This window comes from Triturus cristatus, chromosome 2_1, assembly GCF_964204655.1.
Source record: "Triturus cristatus chromosome 2_1, aTriCri1.1, whole genome shotgun sequence".
Taxonomy (NCBI): Eukaryota; Metazoa; Chordata; class Amphibia; order Caudata; family Salamandridae; genus Triturus; species Triturus cristatus.
Genome location: NC_140581.1, coordinates 647449437 through 647471400, shown reverse-complemented (window position 1 = coordinate 647471400; position 21964 = coordinate 647449437).

The window sequence follows — 21964 nt, the reverse complement described above, 5'->3', positions numbered from 1 at the left end:
ACTAAGTTGATCACCCAGCCGGATTTAAAGTTGCGGCCTGTGCCGTCCTCTATACAGTCAAGATTTTAAGGTGCTATGGAGGTGGATGGGGTTAGTAGGGTCACAATTCTTCATTTGCTTCTTCCGGACAATCCTTTTTGTTCTTTTGGTGACTTGCTGGAACTCCTCTTTTTGGATCCCCCAAAAGAGAGTTACCAGGTTACTGGAGAGTGGCTTGCTCAATGCACCAGACATGACTTCTTCCTCTGTCTCAGGCGCTGCCCCATTTGGGATGGTCAGGAGAGCCTTGCTTGAACCAGGCACTGATTGTGGTAGCTCTCTGGGGCCCATAGAGAGTCTCCTCTCGGTCAACTGAATTTCTGTGGCTTCAACCCCAATCGCTCCCTGGAGCATCAAGTGTATTGAAGTTGATTTGGGTGTAGCGAGTGTTGATAACGCCCCCTCAGTCCTCTTGTGCTTTCCCATTAGGGCCTTGCTTGGTTGGAACCTCAGTAGCTAACAAGAAAGGACAAGACAGGGCATTAGGACGTCAGTGGAGAAATCCTCCACATGATGATGATGATAATGATGCAGTATTTATAAAGCGCACAATACCCTAAGGTGTCTAGGCGCTAGCCATGAAGGCAGACGGATTTGGCTCAGATAGATTAAGCGTTATGCTCAAACAGCCATGTTTTTAGACCCTTCCTAAATTTTAGCAATTCTGTCTCTTTTTTGAGTGATGTTGGTAAGGAGTTCCACAGTTTGATTGTTGTATTGGAGAAGCTCTTTCCACCCCAACTGGCCCTTGGCTCGGTGGATCTGAGGGATCTTGCTGGGATGTATGGTTTAAAATGGTTGGCCAGTTGCATTGGCCATAAATTGTTCAATGATTTGAATGCAATGCAGAGGGATTTGAACTGGATCTGTGTTGCTATTGGCAGCCAGTGGAAATGGACTAGGGATTTGGTCATAGAGTTTAATTTAGAGATTCCTAATAGTACTGTTGCTGCAGAATTTTTAACAGTTTGTAACTTCTGGATACTGCGTTTAGAAGCGCTGGTAAACAGAGCATTGCAGTAGTCCAGCCTTGATGATATCAGTACAGATACCACGGTTTTCTTAACTCCAGGGGAATCACAGGAAGTATTTTTCTGAGAATATTAAGAGTGAAGAAACAGCCCACAGTGGTGGAATTGATCTGTGCTTCAAAAGAAAGCTTGGTATCTACGATGACATCAAGATGTTTTGCTTTAGGTACTGGCGTAGGTGAGGAGTCAAGTTGGACAGGCCACCAGATGTCAGTCCGAATGGAGGGATTGTTACCAAATATGAGGACCTCAGTTTTCGAGGAATTAATTTTCAAGCAGTTATCTGTCATCCAGCTCCCTATATGGCTCATTCAATCATGAAATCTAGTGGCTGTAGAGCTGAGTGAACTGCTCACTGAGACAGTTATTTGAGTATCATCTGCGTATGAAACAAGGGCAAATCCATAACTTTTTATCAATTTGGCCAAAGATTAAAAAGTGTTGGGTTCAGGGGAGATCCCTGAGGGACGCCACAAGGCAATGAGAATTGGGGAGACTGATAGCTTCCCAATTCAACCCACATGGCTCCCTCCATGCAAGAGTTGAGCTACCTGGTGCCACAACACCCTGCAGTGCAATTAGGCGGATTAAGGAAATCAAAGTGTGCATGTGTGTGTAACCCATATGGGGTGACAGTCAAGGAGAGAAAATAAAGAGGGGTCCAACAATGTACTTTCAGTTGTAGCAGCATAGCGGTATAGCAGTGTAGCATGTAGCAGAATAATGAAGTGGTATACACAGTTAACCAGCATTTCCACTTACCTCCTCCCCTGCTCTGGCTTGAGCTGCCACCTCCACTCACACACAAATTAAAGAGCAGAACAGTATAACTGCATGCTAACTGTAAGGACTGAACGGCAGCTATAAGGTGTAGGCATGGGGCAAATAGGTTCTCTAGTGTGTTAAAAAGCCTGGTCAGGACTAATGTCCAGAACAGGGATAGGAGAAGGCTAGCATTAGGGAAACACAGAACATGGGGCCATCATCATGCATGGGGCAATCACCGAGTCTGCAAGAGCACCAGCGCAACCTTGTTCGCTAGCCCTACCTCCCTGCCGTACACCCGTTACCCGTCCATCTCCATGAGCGACCTGGGTGCAGTGATGGTGAGTGGAGGCAAGACAGCAGTGTGCAAGATGGACGAGGCTATGGCCATAGTGGTAACAGCTACAGAGCTTCATAGCAGCGTTCACCAGCCCATTTGGCCCTTTAGGCATCAAGAGTCAGGTCAGGAGTTGGATTTTCAGCCCGCATGTAGGAGTGTGAGGATGTCCATCAAAAACCAGCAGCCTGAGCCACAGACTGCCCTCCACCTCTCTCCACTCTCCTGCCATGAGAGTGTGTGGGCAGACACAAGCATGGTGTTGGGGTAGGAGATCAGCTTGTTACTTTATGACTGCGATGCTTTTTCAGGAATGCAGAAATTACTTTATTGTATCTCACGAGATGTATATAATGTCAGCCAAAACTCTGTACACCGAGAGACTTTCCTCAGATGCATTCAGTCAAGACTCTTCTGACCGCTGCTTTTAATTAAACCAACCTGTTTCTGTTTTTCCAAACGCCTTTTGTCTTAACTTTAAGGTAAATTCAGATCTGAGCAAAAATTGCACCTACCACAAGGACCGAGGACATTGCATCACTGTCTGCATGGCTCTTCGCCTCCAGCTCACTATGCATTGCCTACAAGGTGCAACTCGATAACGAACTATAGCCTACGAAACCTGTACTTCGGTGCCCATGCATGGCCTTCTGCTCCACGCATCTCGACTCCATCAATGGTGCAACCAAAGTGCTATTTAGTAGGACCAACTTGGTTCCTGTATCCAACCCACGCTCCATCGCGGTCAGCCTAAACTTTCAGATTTGACCTGGTCCAGCACAACCAGATTGCCCTGGTAGGCGCTTTATGCTTTCAAACACTATATTTCAAGCTATTCTTTAACAATTCATAACTCCACGTCTGTTATTGGATTTTTGTTGTTTTGGTCTTATTTTGTTCAGTAAATTAGGCTCTATTATTAACCAAGTGTGGTATATTTTTATGTGGTGTTTCCACTGTTTTACTGTTTAAAGTGTTGCACAATTACTTTACACACTGTCTCTTAAATTAAGCCTGACTGCTCTGTGCCAAACTACTAAAGGGTGGGTACAGGTTAATTTAGGGTGTACATCTGACTCACCCTGACTAGGACTGTGGTTCCTGCTTGGACGGGGTGCATACCTCTGCAAACCAGAATCCCAATTTCTAACATCTAGAAAATACATTGTTATGGCTGTTTTCTAGGGACTAAAGTATAATTAATAAGTGAAGTTCCATTTTTAGCATACATGTTACAAAGATTTCTTTTAGAAAATTGGTTGATTTCTTCTTGCATCATGACAGACCTTTAAATCTAGTTCTGTTAGGAATATTTTCTCCTACATTGGCTGTAATTAGATTTCTCCAGTCTAAAGTTGACCAGGATTAGGTGCAAATGACCTTATATTGATTTATCTAGGAAAAGGCATTCACAAAAACATCAGCCTACAAGTACCCGAGGAATGTCAAGGGAAGAGAAAGAAGATTACAAAAAAAGTGACAGACAGAGCCTATGGATGAATTTGGTTATGTGCAAGCAGGGATACTGTGATGGCCTAACGTTGGAGTTTATGTGTTCCCAGGTAAGATGGGTCCCCACCCAAGTCAGGAGAACAGACTCGATTGAGTAGTCCTTCCACTAGCGGGAGGAAGGAGGTACCTTTGACATGACATGGGGGTCCAGAGATCTGCAGGGGTAGGATTTCTAACCACCTGGTGAAAGGATTTAATTCAATGAACGAAAAAGAATTAGAAATCCAGTTGGACTGCAACCCATACATTAACCCCTGAGCAATATTGTGTTGGTGGTGTTGTCTCAAAACGATTAATCCCACTAGATGAGTTCACGGAGACAGTGAGACTCCAGACTCTCTTTCATAAACAACATTTCACACTAATAGCACCAAGAAGAACAGGAAATTTGTTAAAATGCTATTTCTAAAACTAAAGTCTAGAGTTTAAAATATAAACAGTAACCACACAAAATAAGAAACTGAAATGGTAATGCATGACAAGGCCAGAAAAACAATATGAACATTCCAAGCACGGTTAGCAAGTTCCTTGCATCCTAACACCATCACTACTTCAAAGCCCTGTGCTAAAACTTAGCAAAAGCAGAAAACAGCAAGTCTATAAATTGAGCTTTTACTGCAAGTGTTCATATCTAAATGTTACTGCTGCAACTATATTATAATCAACAGAAATATGTCAGAGTAGATAGGGAGCGGGCATGTTGCTAAGATGTCTAAAACTTTGCACTTTCTAATAGAAATATATCAAATAATATGCGGGCAAGCACATGATTAGAGTAGCATAGGTCTCAATTGAATTTATCACAGGGTTTATGATATCCCTGGATTGTAATTCGAGATAGTTGGATATTAAAGACATCTATATTATCATAAAACATGTAGTGAAAAGATTATACTTATAGTTTATGAGCTAATGAGTAACATATGGCATAACATATCATATAAATCATTCGACCAAATATTCATAACATATCACATAAAATATTGCATTAAATAATAACACATATTAGTATATGCCTGTTGATAGGTTAAAAGGCAAACCTGGCAAAGCATTTTGTCTTTAATTGATCGTGCTGGGTGCAAAATAAAAATAAATATAGGAAAATAAAAAGGAGGTACAAACTGTCCTTTGGCACATTCTTCATCATTTTATTTCAGAAAAACAGGAATTGTTGTTTTCCCATTTACACTGGAAACAGGATTTAACCTAGTTTAATTCTTTGAAATTGGGGATGGGGTCATGTATTTGCCATGATTTCCAGGGATATTTCCTTTTGCTTTTGAAGATGAGGCACCTGGGATGGCGTACTTATGTTCATTGTGTTGCTTGTTTGCTTTTGGCTTGGCCCCAGATGATGGGGGAGATGGGTATATGCAATGAAACTGCTCTTGTAAATCCAGATAATCCAAGGAAGAAGACATATCTTCTGTGTTGCCTGTTGTTAATGTTGACTGTTCAAGCATTGAAGCAGTTGTTGACTCGAATGTTGGAAGAGCAACATGCCCATTACATTGTGCATATTTCACAATTGGAAACTGCAATGCCACACAGTATGCTTGGTGCATCTTTAGTGGTCATAACAGTGTTTTATATTAATTGAATCCATAGGTGGCTGTTCCAACAGAGCTGCCTGGACAGATTCTTGTGAACAATCAATGAACCGAAAAACCTACCATACTTGTGAATTATCTAATTTGCGTAAGGAGAGAGTCCAATGCATGCTTCCCCAAGATAGAAACCTAGGGTTTCTTGAAATTGTTTCTCGCTTGGATATTCTCATTGGAAATTCATACCCGAGTTTGCGCGGGTTTATTTCTTAGTTAAAAGGAAGATCAGAACTCTGCAACTGATGATCAGAAGGACTGTTAGAAATCTGCCAAAGAGACTTGAGAGCGATGAATGAAAAAAACAAACGAATTCGTTCAAAAACAGTCTTAAAACCAATCAATAACCACATCCAATGTTCCTGAAGAAACGCACTGTGCCAGTTGTGTTCCGGGAATTAAAGATGGGCGCACAAAATCTACAACGTGAGTAGGATACTGGGTTTGCAGGAGTTTTTGCATTTCTGACACATAACGGGCAGTCTGTAAGTTAAAGGTTTCTGCAGCTGAGGTTAAGGAGACTTCTTCCTTCATTAATATGATAACACGCTTATCTAACTTATCATGACACATATTATATATCTAATCTTGGCCAAAGGGCATTTTCAAACAGCTTTTTGTGTGTAGGATACACAGCATTTTATATTTCTGATAGAGTTAACAATTAGAGTTGGCCAAGACCATCCCATAATGTCTCATTGGTAATGAATACATGGGAACTATTGGTCAGAAGTGTGTAGTGGGCTGGAAGGATGAAACAGGCGAAGATGCCACTTTTGGATTCAAAGGGTTGCAGTCTCCGTGCAGAGTGATAGAATCGCAAAGGAGAGAGTGACAGAGGATTTTAACAACGTCTTCTGTTTAAAAGGCAAATTCAAATGGTAAGTCCCATACATGGTGGAAAGTGTTGCACATTTTCCATAGAAACCCAAGAACATATGTTTCTGCCATTTATAAATATTAAATGTATATACAGCTAGCGACATTTCTCTATGTTGTAGCCTTGTGATATGAGGGGGTTCTGGTACGGAAATGGAGCATCTTCCATTTCTTCTACCCTTAATAAGGTGCAGATGGCTGCTTTTTTAGCCATGATCCGTTATGTAAAGGTGAAATGATATGGCACATATATGGCAGTCTCGTTAAGGAGCTGCCAAGGCACTTTATTACATCATAATGTTTGTAGTGCCCAATTTAGCTCTGTAATAGCTTGCAAACTTAGGGGCATATTCTCAAGGAGTTATCGCTGAGTTATCGGCACTTTATCGCAGCCAAAGTCATGATAAATGTATCACCCCATTCACAAGCCGGTGCTAACAGCCCATTGCACCAGTTTACCTGCGATAGCAGCTGCAAAAATCATCGCCACAGATGACCCCGGTAATTATCGCTAATGAGATGCAGAGTAGGCGTTCTTGTGCCAAAAGCCGCGACAACACCACTCCGCAACATTCTCAACGACCAGCCAGATCGGCGAAAAGACCACGAAACATGCGATCAGGCTCGTTAGCTGCAGGAAATTAACAGCTGCTCTGACCTGGTGTAAAGTCAGACGGCATCCTACACCACAAAAGGGAGCCCATACCAGTGCCACACCTGAAGAACGACAGATGTCATGAAGCTACTGATCATGCAGCACGGAGCCCCAACAGGGCCACAACACCCACTGCCTCCACCCCCAGGACCCCCTCTCCCCGGGCACCCCTTCCCCCGGCCAAAGCCATGTCACATCAACTACACAGAATCATGTACCAAATAATCCGCCTGATGTCGCACAATCACATTTGGTGACATGCATGTGTCGTCACAAAAATGAGCATCACACATTCACCTATGATGTAACAAACGAAAATGTATTCAACGAAACACAGAACACAAATGAAGACACATGGCGGCTCCCCTCGGGACAATCCATAGGTCACAGCCAGCAAGACAAAAATCATGCTGAGAAGGTGTGTCTTGCGCACATCAAAGGACAGAGAGGGAGCGGAGGACAGAGAGAGAGAAAGAGAGGGAGCGAGAGAAAGACAGACAGAGAGGGGGAGCAAGAGAAAGAAGGGCAGAGAGGGGGAGCGAGAGAAAGACGGACAGAGAGGGGGAGCGAAAGAAAGAGGGACAGAGAAGGGGAGTGAGAGAAAGACAGACAGAGAGGGGGAGAGAGACACAGATAACAGAAGAGATGGACAGGGAGAGAGAGTGCCGACAATGCGCACCCAGGCCACGCTGCCCACCTGCTGCCACCGATGTGTCTCCAACCACGTGCCAGTATGTAGTGCAGTTCACAAGGTCACACATCTGAAACAGATCCGTCAACTGAAACAGAGTCCAGATACATGAATGGCAAAGTACATACAATTGTACTAGACATCATCGCATGGCTGCCCCTGCGCACCCAGGCAGATGCACCCTAGCCCCTCCCACTGCCCAGCGGTGCGTGCCAGCCCCTGCGTACCCAGGCCTCACTGCTCACCTTCCTCCCTTGACATATAGCAATGAGGGCCCACCACATGCCGCTGCAAGCCACATGCCCGGGTTCCGCGGACATGGCACCCTCCACATCATGCAGCCCTGCTCAGCAGGCCACCAGGTCTCACATTTGATTCTGGGTCTTGATTTCGCCATGGGAGAGGACATATCAGTGCACCCTGCATCATCGCTGGCTGTACACCCGCTCAGCCCTTGAGGTGCCACTAACTCTGTGATGCGGGATGCAATGCCACGTGGCAGTAGGCCTGCGCTGCCTGCTGGCTCTGGCCTACACTGCGGTCCAGCAGGGTAAACAAATCCTGAGCAGTCTGGACTGCCAGGACGGAGCATCATCGCAGGCTGCGCACCCGCTCAGCACTCAAGGTGCCCCAAACTCAGTGCACCCAAAGTCACTGTCCCATGGCGGTGTGCCTGTGCCTGCCGCAATGTATCTGGTGCCACCAAGTCTGTGCCCCAAAGTCATGGACCCTGTGTGAATGGGCATTGTGTTGCGGATGCCATCATGTCACCTCCGGTCCTGGGGAATGTGACGGTGCAGGGCCTGAGGCCCTCATGCCAACATTAACACCACACGGATGCACCCAGATAGAGAGTGGAAATGGCGTCGAGCACGTGCGCACAGCCCTTTTTATTGGCAGGGTCACATGTCCTGTGACGCGTGTGGTGTTTTCCAACGGCTGTTAATGTCTTTTATTGGTAGTACCATCAATCTCACAGACAGGATTTGCGTTAAGATTGACTTGTTCAAGGCGGAGTCAAGGTATGGCTGGCTCAGTTTATCGTGGAAGGAACTGGCTAATAGCCTGATGTTGCTACTGGAGGACTCTAGTTCCTTCAAGTCCTCTTCCTTTGATAGCAATCTAACTTGTTTCTTTAAAATGTTTTTTAAAATTCCAGATTGATGAATAAAATCCTGCCAGTTGGACAAGTCAAGGTGCAATTCAGTGCAAGCAGTTAGAAGGCCATGTGCCCATGGGTTGTCATTTTTCACGAAAATTTCCTTTAAGATTGCCTTCATTGTATTTGGGGGGGCAGCACAGACCCCTCGAACGAACAAACGATGCCCAATGTTCGTAGCGCTGTTTATTTAGCCCAAATTCAAGACGTACCAAGGTGTTTCGATCATGGGCGGGGATGTGAAAGATCTGTTTAAATGCCCGGCAATTGGCGCGTTCCATGATGTTAATTGATGCCGCGGGAAATGTTAGTTGGCCGTATGTTATTGTCGGGAGTAGCTTGGCTCTTATAACCTTTCTAATGGGTCCAGTTGTCGGACTACTTAGTTTGGAGTTTAGTTTGCACAGGACGTACGTCACGGCCTTAGCTTTTGATTCAATAGATGCAGTGTGTGCTGCAGACTTCCCACTGCTCATAATCCAAACACCTAAGTAATTGTATTTAGTTGTTGTTGCTACTTTCAGGTTACCCATTTGCCATTGTTTTTTTTGTTTGTTCGCATACTTCCCGAAAATTACTACTTTTGTTTTCCCTACATTTACTCTTATATCATTTTCATTATTATAGATATTTAATGCATCCAGTAATCGTTGCATACCCGTTTTGGTATGGTCAATGAGCACCATGTAGTCCGCATACTGCAATAAAAACAGTCTGGTAGGCCCAATTTTCGGGGATAGCAGATTCGCTTTGAAAATTGTTTTGCCAAGGTCTGCAGTGTAGAGATTGAAAAGCAAGGGTGCCAGTACACACCCTTGTTTTAGACCACGGTCTGTGTAAATTTTTTTGGTCGCCGAGTTCATCGTTACTTTCACTCGTACCCAGGTTCCGGTGTAGAGAGCAGTAATTGCATTCAACAGTGTAGTCGGAATCCCCCAGTCTTGTAATTTCCTCCACAGCAAATTCCTAATGACGCCATTGAATGCTGCAGAATAATCCACAAAGCATGCAAAGAGTGGGGGCTGTTTTTCCTTAATAGACTGTGCTACCAGGTAGGCGAGGGCTAGGATGTTGTCTAATGTCGAAACTCCTGGCCTAAAGCCGGACTGGTATGCTGGAAGAATTTCATTATCATTAGCCCAATTTTGCAGATCTTGCAAAAGGAGATTTGCGTATCCTTTTGCCTCAATATCCAAAAGGGCTATCAGCCTGTAATTGGTTGGATCTCCAGTGCCGCCCTTTTTATGAATCGGTTTAAGCAAGGAGCCTTTCCAGGCTTCAGGCACCGTTGAATTATCCAGGCAGAACTGATAAAGTGGAGTAAATAAGGTTCCCCAGGAATCGCTGTCTTCTTTGACAAGGCTTCCAGGCAGGCCATTGGGTCCAGGGGCCCCATCCTTTCTGATGATTTTTATTATTGGCGTTACCCGATTTCCTACTTCAGAAGTTTCAGATGGTTTTTCCGCGCTACTTATATGAGAATTGATCGTGCTGGAATTAGTGGAAACTATTTGATGATGTACTGGTCTATGGTCTGAAGCACCACAGTACAGTGTGGTCACGTGGGAGACCCATGTATGGCTGGCAACCCCATTGCGCCGGTCGTGGCCGTGGCCAGACAGCCTGTTGATATATGCCCAAAATTCAGCCTGTCTATTGGACCTCAGCAGGCTGAAAATATGAGATCATTGCGAATCTTGCAGTTGCCTTTTGTGGTCCCATAGGTTTTTCTTATGAGCTTTTCCTGCTAGCAACCGATTTTGTAGTGTTTTGTTGTTACCCTCTCTCGTATGTTCATGTTTGGCTTGTCTCACGGACCGCTTGCTTTGTGCGATTTTTTCACATCTCGGTTGCATTTGGCAGCACTCCCTTTCTCCACAATCTTGCTAATGGTGTGCTCTTTTACCTGACAAAAGGTAATACAGTTCCAGCGCCAGGTTAGTCCAATTCTCAGCCATGTTGCCAGCTGCGAAGTCTTTCGCAAATGTGGGCCAGTTACTTTTCCAGTTTGACAGGCTAGTTGTATCTATTTTATTCCATTTTAGCCTTCTTAGAAGCGCGTGAATTTCCTCTTCATTGGAATGGCCTAAGAGGCTAATGTACGGGAGACTATCTGTTTGCAACGTGATGGCTGTGGCTAATGGTTGATGGTCGCTAGTCTGCAGCACTGAAGAGCTGCTGCTTGATCATGTAAACTATTGCACATGAAGAAGTAATCAATTGGGGGTTTAATTTTTCCCTGTGAGGCATTGTTCGTGGCATGGTTGGTGAATGGTGGGTCTTGTATTGGCCTCAAGCTGTACGTGTTTAAAAATGTATTTAGTAGGGTCCCAGCCCGATCCTTGTGCACTAATGCATCATTTGCAGTCCCCAAATTCTGGGTGTTAAAGTCCCCGGCCAATATAATCCCACTATTTGAATGGTTACTGAGCAAATCTTCAAGTATGTCTACCAAGATCCTCATCTCAGAGTGTCTTGGTTTGTCTTTGCAATTAAAATAGACATTCAAAAGGAGAATAGTTAAATGACGGCCATTCAGTTTTAATCCCTGCAGGTAAATAACTTGTACTGTATCCGTGGCTAACACAGTTTCAGTTTTTATGTTGTTGCCAATTCGTATGTATATGGATAAGCCCCCAGATGGCCTACCAAATATATTATACTTTTTTGCTGGCTGTACAATTTCTACAAAGCCTGGGATGACCACTGGAGCAAGTAACCAGGTTCTTGGAGACACAACAGGTCCCCGGACTGTAAGAATTTGAATGCGGCTCTGTTTTGCAGCGTGGTTTTTAGACCATACACATTCCATGAGGTGACTTTCACAATGGTGGTCATTCGACTCCCCCAACAATAGTTCCTTGTTGTGCTAGGAGCAATTTGGTTTTATGCATGTTCGGGTCATTACAGCTCCCTTTTGGGGGTTTATAGATTGATCAAGTGGTCCTCTTTCTGTTAGGTTGGAGTTTGGTGAAAGATGTATTTTTAAATTAAGAAACGCTAGCATGCGAGGAACTGGTTTTGTCCCTTTTAAGATGGTCTTTCTTGGGGTTTGTGTCTTTTTATCAATACGTCCACCTCCTAACATGTGTGGGTACCTTTCCTCTTTTGGTATATGTACACTGATCCCCCATTTCGCAAATTGATCTCTTTCTTGCATAATTTTGTGGACTGTTAAATTATCTTTCCATTTTAATATTGTTCACTCTCTTAATGTGTTACTTCCCAATGTCTTAAATTGAACTTGAGTAAGATCTTCGGTCACAATGGAAGAGAGCTCTGGGATGTGTTGAAAAATTTGTAAAATATTGGACCTGTTTAATGTGTCGGAGTTTCCACGAGATATATATTCGGGTGTAAAAATTATGATATTATTCTCCGATTCCCTGTACACTTGGGCGCTTTGACCGACCGCGAGGGGTTGTATTTCCAGGCTTTGGGCCGTTGTAGTTACTCTGTTTTCATCGTGGGCAGCCTTTTTCCTCCATAACCCAAGATTTTCAACTAAGGGGAGAAGTGTCCTTTCTCTCCCCCTGGCCTGTGGAGATGCAACCAGCTCTTGATTTTCTGTGCTCTTTTCTATGATGTGGCACCCTCCGCTGTCTATTTTTAGCGGAAGTTTGGGCTCATGTGGGTCTCTAGTAAGCTGCTTAATGTTCTCGGTAATGTGACCAGCTTCAAAATTTGTGCTTGTGGTTAATTTGATTGCTAGTTTGTTTGACTGGTTATCCTCATAGTTTGAATTTATGGTTGATAGTGGTGACTTATTTGGCTCATCATTTGCTGGTTTATACTTTTGGAATATATAATAACATTTCTGAGACTCCGGGCGGCTTTGTGCAAGGGCCTTCTTTAAGATAGATTTTTGACTCTGATTACCGTGTAGTGAGGCCAGGCCCAGTTGTAATTCCTTTGCACGCCCATGTTGTTTATTATTTTTTGCTTGCTTCTTCAAGCGTATTTGCTCTACTTGTCAATGCTTTAACAGGTTCCATGGCTTCTTGCAGATTGTCTAAATGGCTAATATTGCTATGGGGGGTCTTGCCCATCACTGGTTCCTCGTGGTGGGGGGTGTTTTCACATGTTACTAACGCTAACTGCGCCGATGACGGGGGGGGTGTCCGGCCCTGGAATGGATTTACTATCTTGAGTCTTATTATGCGTGTAGTTCACGCTCTTCACTGTTATCTGGTGTGACAAAATGAGGGAGCTGTCAGCCAATACCATTGTGTTTTACATGCTTTGGTGTTCTTTCAGCTGACTTTTGATTTGATTGATCTATGAGCTTTAATTGTCTTTGCTTTAGCTCTGAAATTATTGATGTTAAGATTTCGGGGAGCGAGCTGAGCTTCTCAACTACTGGTGAACAAGAGCATCTGACTGTTGTCTGCAATTTCAACGACTCCAGATTTCCTGCTAATTTGTCAATTTTACCTTCTATGTTAATCATAGCTGTTGCTATTACCTGCATTGTGTCCATTTGAATTTCCAGTTTTTGTGTTTGCCAGGTAAGCGCCTTGATGGCCGTCGTCAGTGTAGAATTTATTGAGGATAGCAGAGTGTTTTGATGGTGGGAGTCGCTTTGCATTGTACTCTTTGTTTCTGCGGTTAATTGAAGGGGGTTTTGTTCCCCCAAATGGCTATTCTCTCTCAACTTCATTCCCTGCGAGAATGAACTTTGGTTAAAGGTAAGGAGTTTGATCGCTGACAGATATGGTGACTGAGACAGTTCGTGCTGAGTTCTTCTGTCACCTGCCTGTGGGGTCACCAGGCTGTCCCCGTACATCCGCAGATTGACCTTGGTTGGGGACTCCAAAGCTGACGCTATCTCCAGAACTTCTGGGACTGGGCTCTCCCCATACATTTGCTGTTTGACCTTGATGGGGGACTCCAGGGCTGATGATATTTCCAGAATTTCTGGATTTCCCTGCCCCAGTGCATCTTGCCCCCTTTCATGGTGCTCCAATGCTGAAGGAGTTTCAAAAGCCTCCGGGTTTTTTTGCCCTAACGTGTCTTTTCTCCCTTCCGGGGGCAGACAGGGGACTGCTCCATTGTTCCAGAAAGAAGAATGTTTCCCGGCATCCGGTTTTTCAGTGCTCTGTGTGTTTAATTCCTGGCTCTGGCCATCTTCAGCTTGTTGCTTCTCCTGTTTTGATGTATTGCCGCAGGGCTCTCCCTTCCCCGATGTTCTTTGTTCGGACAATTTTGGAATAAAATATTTATAGATTCCCTTACTATTTAGATTAGTGTTTGGCTTTAAAATTGTGTGTGCAATAGGGGTGGACTCTAATTGCGCTCGGATCTCCTTGACCAACTTTTTCTCACTGCCGGCTCTAGTTTTGCGCATTTTGGAGCCAGGCCTGCTCTTTATCATTTCCCTCCCCTGTTGTGCGCAAGCTTGTTTTTGGTGTCCTCTTGCAATCCAATCCTTATGTTTGTATGGTAGTCTGTAGATCGATTTCCAGCTATATACCAGATGTTTGAGCTCTTTGGGTGCCGAAGTTATACGTACTTTATAAGTAATAGCACTACGCTTAGTTGCTCCTTCTTGTCTGATTTTCCTATTGTCCTGGAAGCTGTTTGGTGTCATTTGAGGGAAGCTAAGAAAGAGAAAAAAAAAAAAAAAAAAAGGTTGTGCGGGCTGGATCTGCCTCCTCCTGTGCCTTGCACACTGCTTGCTGCTCCCACAGCTGGCAGTTGTGGTAGATGCAAGACATGGCTTGGACCGGCAAGTCAAAGGCTGTACTTGGAGCAATGCCTCTGTGTTTTTTGTGTTCTATGTTTCTGGCAGGGCAATCGGAGTGAGCTCAGGGGCGAGCAGGGCACGCTGGTAAACAACAGCAACCCAGTTGGACTACCACCATGGGGCCACCTGGCTCGCGGTCCGCGGCCGCTACTAATTGTGGCCGCGCACGCACCTAGACATTCACCAGTCTCACAGTCTCGCTCTCTGCACGCTGCTGAGGTACTGCTATCAAAGCAGGTCAAAGGTGGGCATTTACGCGCTGTCCGCGTTGACCGGGGTTTCACTAGGGTGGGCAGAGGAAGGTTTGGCGGCCGTGTTGCTCTCCCCCCCTGCACTCCGCTATTTTTCTTTTTTCGGGGGAGCAATCAGGCGGGGTCACGGGAGGAGTCACGGTAGATTTTGAAGCTGCCCGCTCGGCCCTGACGCTGCTCTCGCTGCTCTCTCGTCACTCACCGCCACTGCGGAGGCTGCGGGGTGTTCGAAATACAGCAGGAGACCTCAACAGAAACTTTACACCGAAGGACTCAGCCAGAGTCCTTCAGGGAATGACAAGTACATTGGAAGAGGAAGAGTACAGTCCGCAGTCTGATTGCTGTGTAATTGGTGATCAAACAGTATATGTCAGTCCATGTCGAGGTCCAGGGTGAGTGTCGCAGGGGACAGTGGAAGGTGATGATGCAGAGGGCAGAACCAAGCTGAAGCCGGCCCTATGGCGGAGATGTATGCTACTGCGTCCTTCTTACCATGAGGGCAGAATCATCCACATCTTCGTCATCTGCTGTTTCATGTGCCTCACGTGTGGGTGGTGGTGTTCTGTCTCCAGCACTGTTTGACAGTGACACATCAGTGGCCGGAGGTGGAAGATGTGCCGCACTGTGTGGCACTGACACTTCAGGGGGCGGAGATGTGGATGGAGTGGTAGCAGCAGCATGCATCAGCGCCAGGCCTTGCAGCAGCAATGCTATGAGGATGGTCCTGAGGTCATTGAGGAACCCAGCTACCTCTCGCTGGTGTGCAGCCGTGGCAGCCGCTCGTTCCGGATTCGCCTGCTCCATGGTCTCCATTAACCTCTGCATGTTTCCCAACTCCCGTGTGACATCGCTAGAGCCACTCTGACAGGACAGTTGTTCTAATCTCTGAATCAGGGCTCCAGCGATGTCAGCAATGGTCCATTGGAGAGCATGGAGCAGACTATGGGTGTCCGTTAGGGACCATGAGTGGTCCCTGATGGGACTTATACACCCACGTATGGCAACTAGTTTGTCTGCCATGCGAAGCCCACCCGTAACGTTGGAAGACCATGTGTTCTTTATGGGGGTCCTGGGAGGCAGCCGTGCTGGTGAGTGCTGCCTGCTGTGTGGTCTGTGCAGGGGGTGGGTTCTCCTCGTAGCAGCTGGGCTGCCCAGCTCCTAGAAGGGGGCTGTGTAGGCTCTCCACAAGCAGCTGGAGGGCGTCAGAGTCGAAGCTGTGGTGGTCCTCTTCGTCATTAGAAAAGGGAGGGTCTGGCTGCTTTGCAGGAGGTGTTGATTCTCCCTCTGCAATGTGAAGGGCAGTTTAACAATGTGTCCACATGTATGTTGTCGCACTGTACATGCTTTCATACAGACAGCATGACTGGGTACATTGTGGCTGTTTGGGAGGAGCTGCCTATTTGATGGGGGACAGTGAACATTTCGACAACAAACGTGTGGGTGTTTGTACTTGTACATTATCAACTCACATTATCCTGCAATGCAAAATGTGATTGGCCAGTGTCTGCACCCAAGCGGAACCAGTTGTGTCTTGTGTTCTGTTATAGGTGCTTTGCGGATTGAGCCACATCGTTGTCAATGTTGATGTGCTCTGCATGTGATGTATGTGTGCTGCATTTTGGGGGAGTCGCACCTGCAGCTCTGATTTTGCTGGTCTTTATCATTTTTATGCGGTGTGCCTTTGACTTCTGTGCTTGTACAGTGCTGACATGTTGCATACTTGGGTACATTGGTCTCTTGCTGGGAGCTGGTGGTCTGGGGCATGGTTTGTCCGCAGATGTGCTATACTTAATTGTGCATGTGTGCCATTGTGCCCATTTCCCCCTGTCCCCCAAGTCCCTGGTCCTTACTCACGCTGTTGCTGTTGTGTTCGGTCCTGTTGAGCAGTGTCCGGGCCCCCAACTCCTGTCACCACCTCCCCAATGATGACTGTGGACACCATTTCCTCCATGTCGTCCAGCTCCTCCTGTGGCGCTGGGCTCCCACCTCCAGTCTGCATTGCTGCCTTCTGGTTGTTGGCCAGTTTCAGCTTGGTTTTTCGCTTGACATAATTCCAGCACCTCTTGACCTTTTGCATTGTCCTCTTCAGCACTCTGACTGCATTCACCTTGTCCGTGATGGACTGCCATAGTCCATTTTTTGTTGCCAATGACACAGTGGAGGTGACGAACAGTTGTTGATGGTGTTCTATCACCTCCGTTATCAGGATCCTGTTTTCCTGCGGACTGAACCTTTTCTTCCTACTCTTCTCCTTGCCCTTCCCTGACCCGAGGTCCCAGGCTGGTCCTCCGGGGGGCTGGTGGGGTTATGGTTCTCCTCCTTACTTGCTCCGTGCAACGTCCATTGTGCTTCGCTGTTGTTTGACATTTGTTTGTCATTTTTTTTCTACTTTTATGGTGATTGTTCCCACCTGACACGTGAGAATTGCAGGCCTGTAGCTGGTTTTCGCTGATTTTTGTATCGCAATTGGCCTCATCGCAGCTTTTTTTGCATTCGTGTTTTGCATTTTTGCGGCGTGTCATTGATTTTAACGCAGTAATTTGACGCGTTATCTGGTGACTATCGCATGGTACCGCCGTGTTGTAAATACTTGGTTAACACAGCATAAATTTCCTGCGATAGACTGCGATGTTGAAGGTTGCGCTGTTAGTTTTGCGATGGTTATTAAACGTTCTTGAGAATATCCCCCTTAGTGTGTCCATGCTGTAAGTGATTTAAGTCTTTTAGAAGATCAAGGGTCAATTACATTACAGTGCTTTTAGAATACACTTATTTAGAGAGTGTTTGCATACCATCACCAATAACCCTACATGTGTTTTGCATTATCTACTTGCCATTTTCTCAGATCCTTTTGGCAGCCTCGTTTGCTGAATATTTTGCATATCATTATAGATTGCAAAGCCTTCTGCATATATGAAGTGTTTAACTTTAGCTGGACGCGGTCCCAGGAATCAAAATTTAAATCCATTGTTTCACTGATTGTAGACAGATGCTCTTTCACACCTGCAAGGATTGAATATGCTAACCATTGTTTAAACAGCATACCCACTGTCTATATGGTAAAAATTACAGGTGTATATTTAATATACCTGGGATCTGGGTGATTAGCTAAAGGACCATGAGTTTTGGAAAGAAATTGGTTCATGCATATCGATTGGCCATAAGGCTATCCCTTTGGAGTGTAATATGGTTGAATCGTAAGTACCATTTAGAATCATTTTGTTTAGTTCTGAATTGTTAAAGGTTTCTTTCCTCTGTCCCTCTGGAAACTACTCGAATTAACTCTTAGAAATTAAAGTTTCTTTAAATCCCCAGTGAACCCAAATCCGAGACACATGGTCTCCTAGACAGTTTTATTCTGAAAAAACAAATTCTTTAGGAAGTTTGCATTCTGTAAATAAAGCTTTTTTGGCTTGGATCTGCAACATTTGGTTCAAATCCTTGCACAGCAATATGTTCAGTGGCACTATGGGAATATTAGCTTGTGATTAGTATTGATATTCTTTTGTGGCTTTTCTTCTTTCTGTAAATCATAGAAGGTTGTTGGTTCACACCTGTCAATGGCACTTGAATAAGGAAATATCTCTTCTTGGAAATGTTGGTGACTGTTAATGGGCCGGGCAATGTTCCTACTGTGTATAGTTATATATTTCTCGAGGGATATTGGTTCTGTGTATGTAGTGGTATCCATAGTGGTGAAAGCAAATTATTTCTGTATCATTGCATGTCAATATTTCAATAAGATCTTCGTTGTCTGAGGTGTTGTAAATATTTTTGTGATTTCAGAACTGTATGGTCAATAGTTGTCAGCTTATGCTCAATACAGTATGCCTCAGTTGGTTATGAAAAACCCCAATGATAAAGGATATAGCCTTCATTGGTTCATTGAAAAAATGTATTTCTCATGCTATAGGCCTGATCTGTTTATTATGAAAAGTTAAGTCAAAGGTAGTTGTGATTACGTTTTGAAAAATGGATGTATGACATTCAATAGGCCTTTATAGGGGAATTTTATTTACACAGTAGGGCCTATAGTTAGCCCTCTTCAGCCTCTTCTAGTACCATTTGCATTCTGGTTCTCCCCATGACAGCATACCTCATGGGGCGGTGAGTTATTCCATTGCTACCACTGGATCTACACCCCTAAGAGCAATAGCATTTTGCCTGATCACATGTGCACATCTGCCTGGAAATGAGTGTGCTTCAGTGCCTGAGATGATGGGCCATGGATTTAGAGTTCCATTGCTTCCATTATAGGTTCCCTTTCATTTATTCCTTCTTTTTGTACTTTGTTTAGGCCATACTACAGCTCCCCTGTCCCTAGACATTTCTACCCAGTCTATTATTCTTTTGATTTACCTTGCATGTGCATGTTGAGTTTGTGTGTCGGTTTTTTGTAGATGGGTGAGAGGGAGAATACAAAAACAAATCACTGGGTGGATGAATGAGTGACATAGTGGACGTATGATGACTCACTGAGTGCCTAAACTCATCATTTAATAAAGAGGCACTTTTACCTCTAAGCCAGAACTATCGGCATTGCCAGTTCTTGTTTTGTATGTATTTTTTCAAATTTTCTATTAAAAAATGCAGTTTGATTACACACCTTGCTATGTTTGGGAAAGAATGATTAATATAGCCAGTAAACCCTTTGACGGAACCAATATCTATGATACAAGAAACCCAAAAGAAAGCGTTCCTTCTTAGTCCAGCAACATGGATAATCGTACCCCCTTACTAACACCAATGCATACCGGAATATACACCCCTTCAATTGGAGACACTGTTTGCCAGAACAAGAGCGTGTGAAACTTCTTTTAACTTCACGCACTATGCCAGTTTTTCCCTTAAAAATGCAATAGTATCACTCTAACACGAAACGCTGTCTTTTATGCCCGTTGGTGTCAGAGATGTCAAGTAGTGCATCCCTCGTTTGAGCTGCAGTGCCAACCACTATTCTGTGGAACTGAGAAAAGTAATAATTTACTTTCTCGTTTCACTTTTTTCTGTATGTAAAATATATGAAATCGATAGTATGTTGTCTGAAGCATTTGCATCTAACTCTGCTTGACTCCTGTTACGGACACCCGTTCAAGATTAAAATTATTTCTCGCAATATAGAGATTTCCTTCGGGTGTTTGATGAAGCAGGATGCAATTGTTTGAGGAAAACAGAACCGTCAGAGAGTCCCTGAGAAATGAAGGCTGACAAAAGGAAAATGATAGATTCCGACGTTAAGACACTGTAAGAAAAAAATTGTCTCTTAAACGGTGTGTATTTTACGACCACAAAAGCTAACTAAATAGTAACAAATGTTCAAAACGGTGGTACAGAAGGCCAGTGCTTTGACCTTTTGGCTCTAAAGTCTATCTATGGACACCCATCAGCATTTCATGTGGAGCCAGGAGAGTCATTTGCAGTTCACACAATCGAATTACCTCTCAGATTACCATTTTGCAATGCTTAATGTCTTCCTCTCCCCACTAAACTCGGTCTAAATGGGCCACTTGACCGCTCAAGTTTCCCACTGTCACACCTGTCTGCACAGAAGAATTCCTGAGTAATGTTCCTGGGTCCGAGTGTGTATTAATTAGCATTATAAATGTACCTGACTTTCCAAAGGACACGCTCTTCTGGCTTACCACCCCCATTCAAACAACATTCTCCTCGCTCTTTGGTCTCTGGGGATAAAAAGGCATTTTTCTATGGCGAACTAGCGCCATCGTCCCCTTCCGCTTGAGATTCTCAATTTACAGCAACAATACAGCTGCCACTTAATGCAATTCCCGCTTCTTTCGCCCAGCCAATGAGCAATTTCAGGCTGCTACTCTTTAAAAAAAAAAAGACAGACGCATATGCATGATGGCATGAGGTTATTCCACCAGATCGAGTTAATCTCCTGTAGGCCTAATGGCATCGAGGTCCTCTTAAAAATGTATGTTTGATATGTTAGTGTTTAATTGACTTGACCACAACGTGCCACCCTCTTTCACAGTAAACCTACCTGTCTGATCTGACAGTAACTTCAAAACCAGCAGTCAATTATTGTTTTCAATCATTGCTACAGTAAATTAGACCCTTACCTTGACCCCCTGCTTATCACCCACACATAGGTGAGAGGGGGAGGTGGGAAGCTGTCACTGATATATGGATTTGATTCCCCTTAGCAATATTGTAGCAAATTGAATGTACATCAGCCTTGAAGATGTCGGTGAAGAATACAAAACATAGTGCTATACCTTTCATTTAGTTAAATAACATCTGTAAAGTCGACTCCAGTCTATTCCTTAATTATCACAAACCTGAAATGTTGGAAAATATTTCTTCGAGATATTATATTGTAGAAAGTTCGTGTTTTTTGCAGGTTTAATTTGTTTTTGAATAACAATATCAGTTTGAAACCCTTACTCATTCCTAGATACCAGTTGATGGACATGGAACTTTTTTGATCCAGCATTTTGATCTTATATCTCCATCATATCTAAAACAAGCAATGGCAAAGGCTATAGGTCTGGCTATTTTTTAAGTGAAAGTGCTTCTTCATTGCTTGGTGAGGGGGGCTTTGTAGTTATATGGGTGCATGTGAGCATGTCTTAAAGATTGGCTGGATGAATGAGTGGATGAATAAATGGATTATTAATGGCTGGATGAGTGCATGCATGTACAGTGGAATGGGTGAGCGCAAGGATGCCAGGATGATAATTGCAAAAAGCACAGATGATGGGTGGAATGCTGAACAAATCAAACATTCAACCACAGTCACAGATCTGGGTTTAATCCATAATTTTTTTACACGCCACGCCAGTTTGGACCTAGCTATATGCAAGTCAGTCTTCACCCTGACCCTGCTTTCCATGGGAACAGTCCAGCCCGAACAGCCAGGCCAGGTCCTCCCTGAACCGGAAACAAGCTTCCTGGGACTGGTTTTGGGGTATCACCTCTAATCAGCCAGGCTAGCTTGAATCCAGTGGCACAGTGAGCACGGGACCTATGTCTTGGCATACCCTTCACACTTAGGGTGACAAAAGCAAAAAGCACAGATGATGGACAGAATGCTGAACACATCAAACATTCACCCCCAGTCACAGATCTGGGTTTAATCCATAGTTTTTTTGCTCACCATGCCACACCAGTTTGGGCACAATCATATGCAAATCAGTATTGAACCTGCTCCCTATGGGAACAGTCCCTCCTGACCTGGCAGACCAGGTCCTCCCTGGACTGGAAACTGGCACCCTGGGACCAGTTTGAGGGTATCACCTCTAATCAGCCAGGCTAGCTTGAATTTAGTGGTA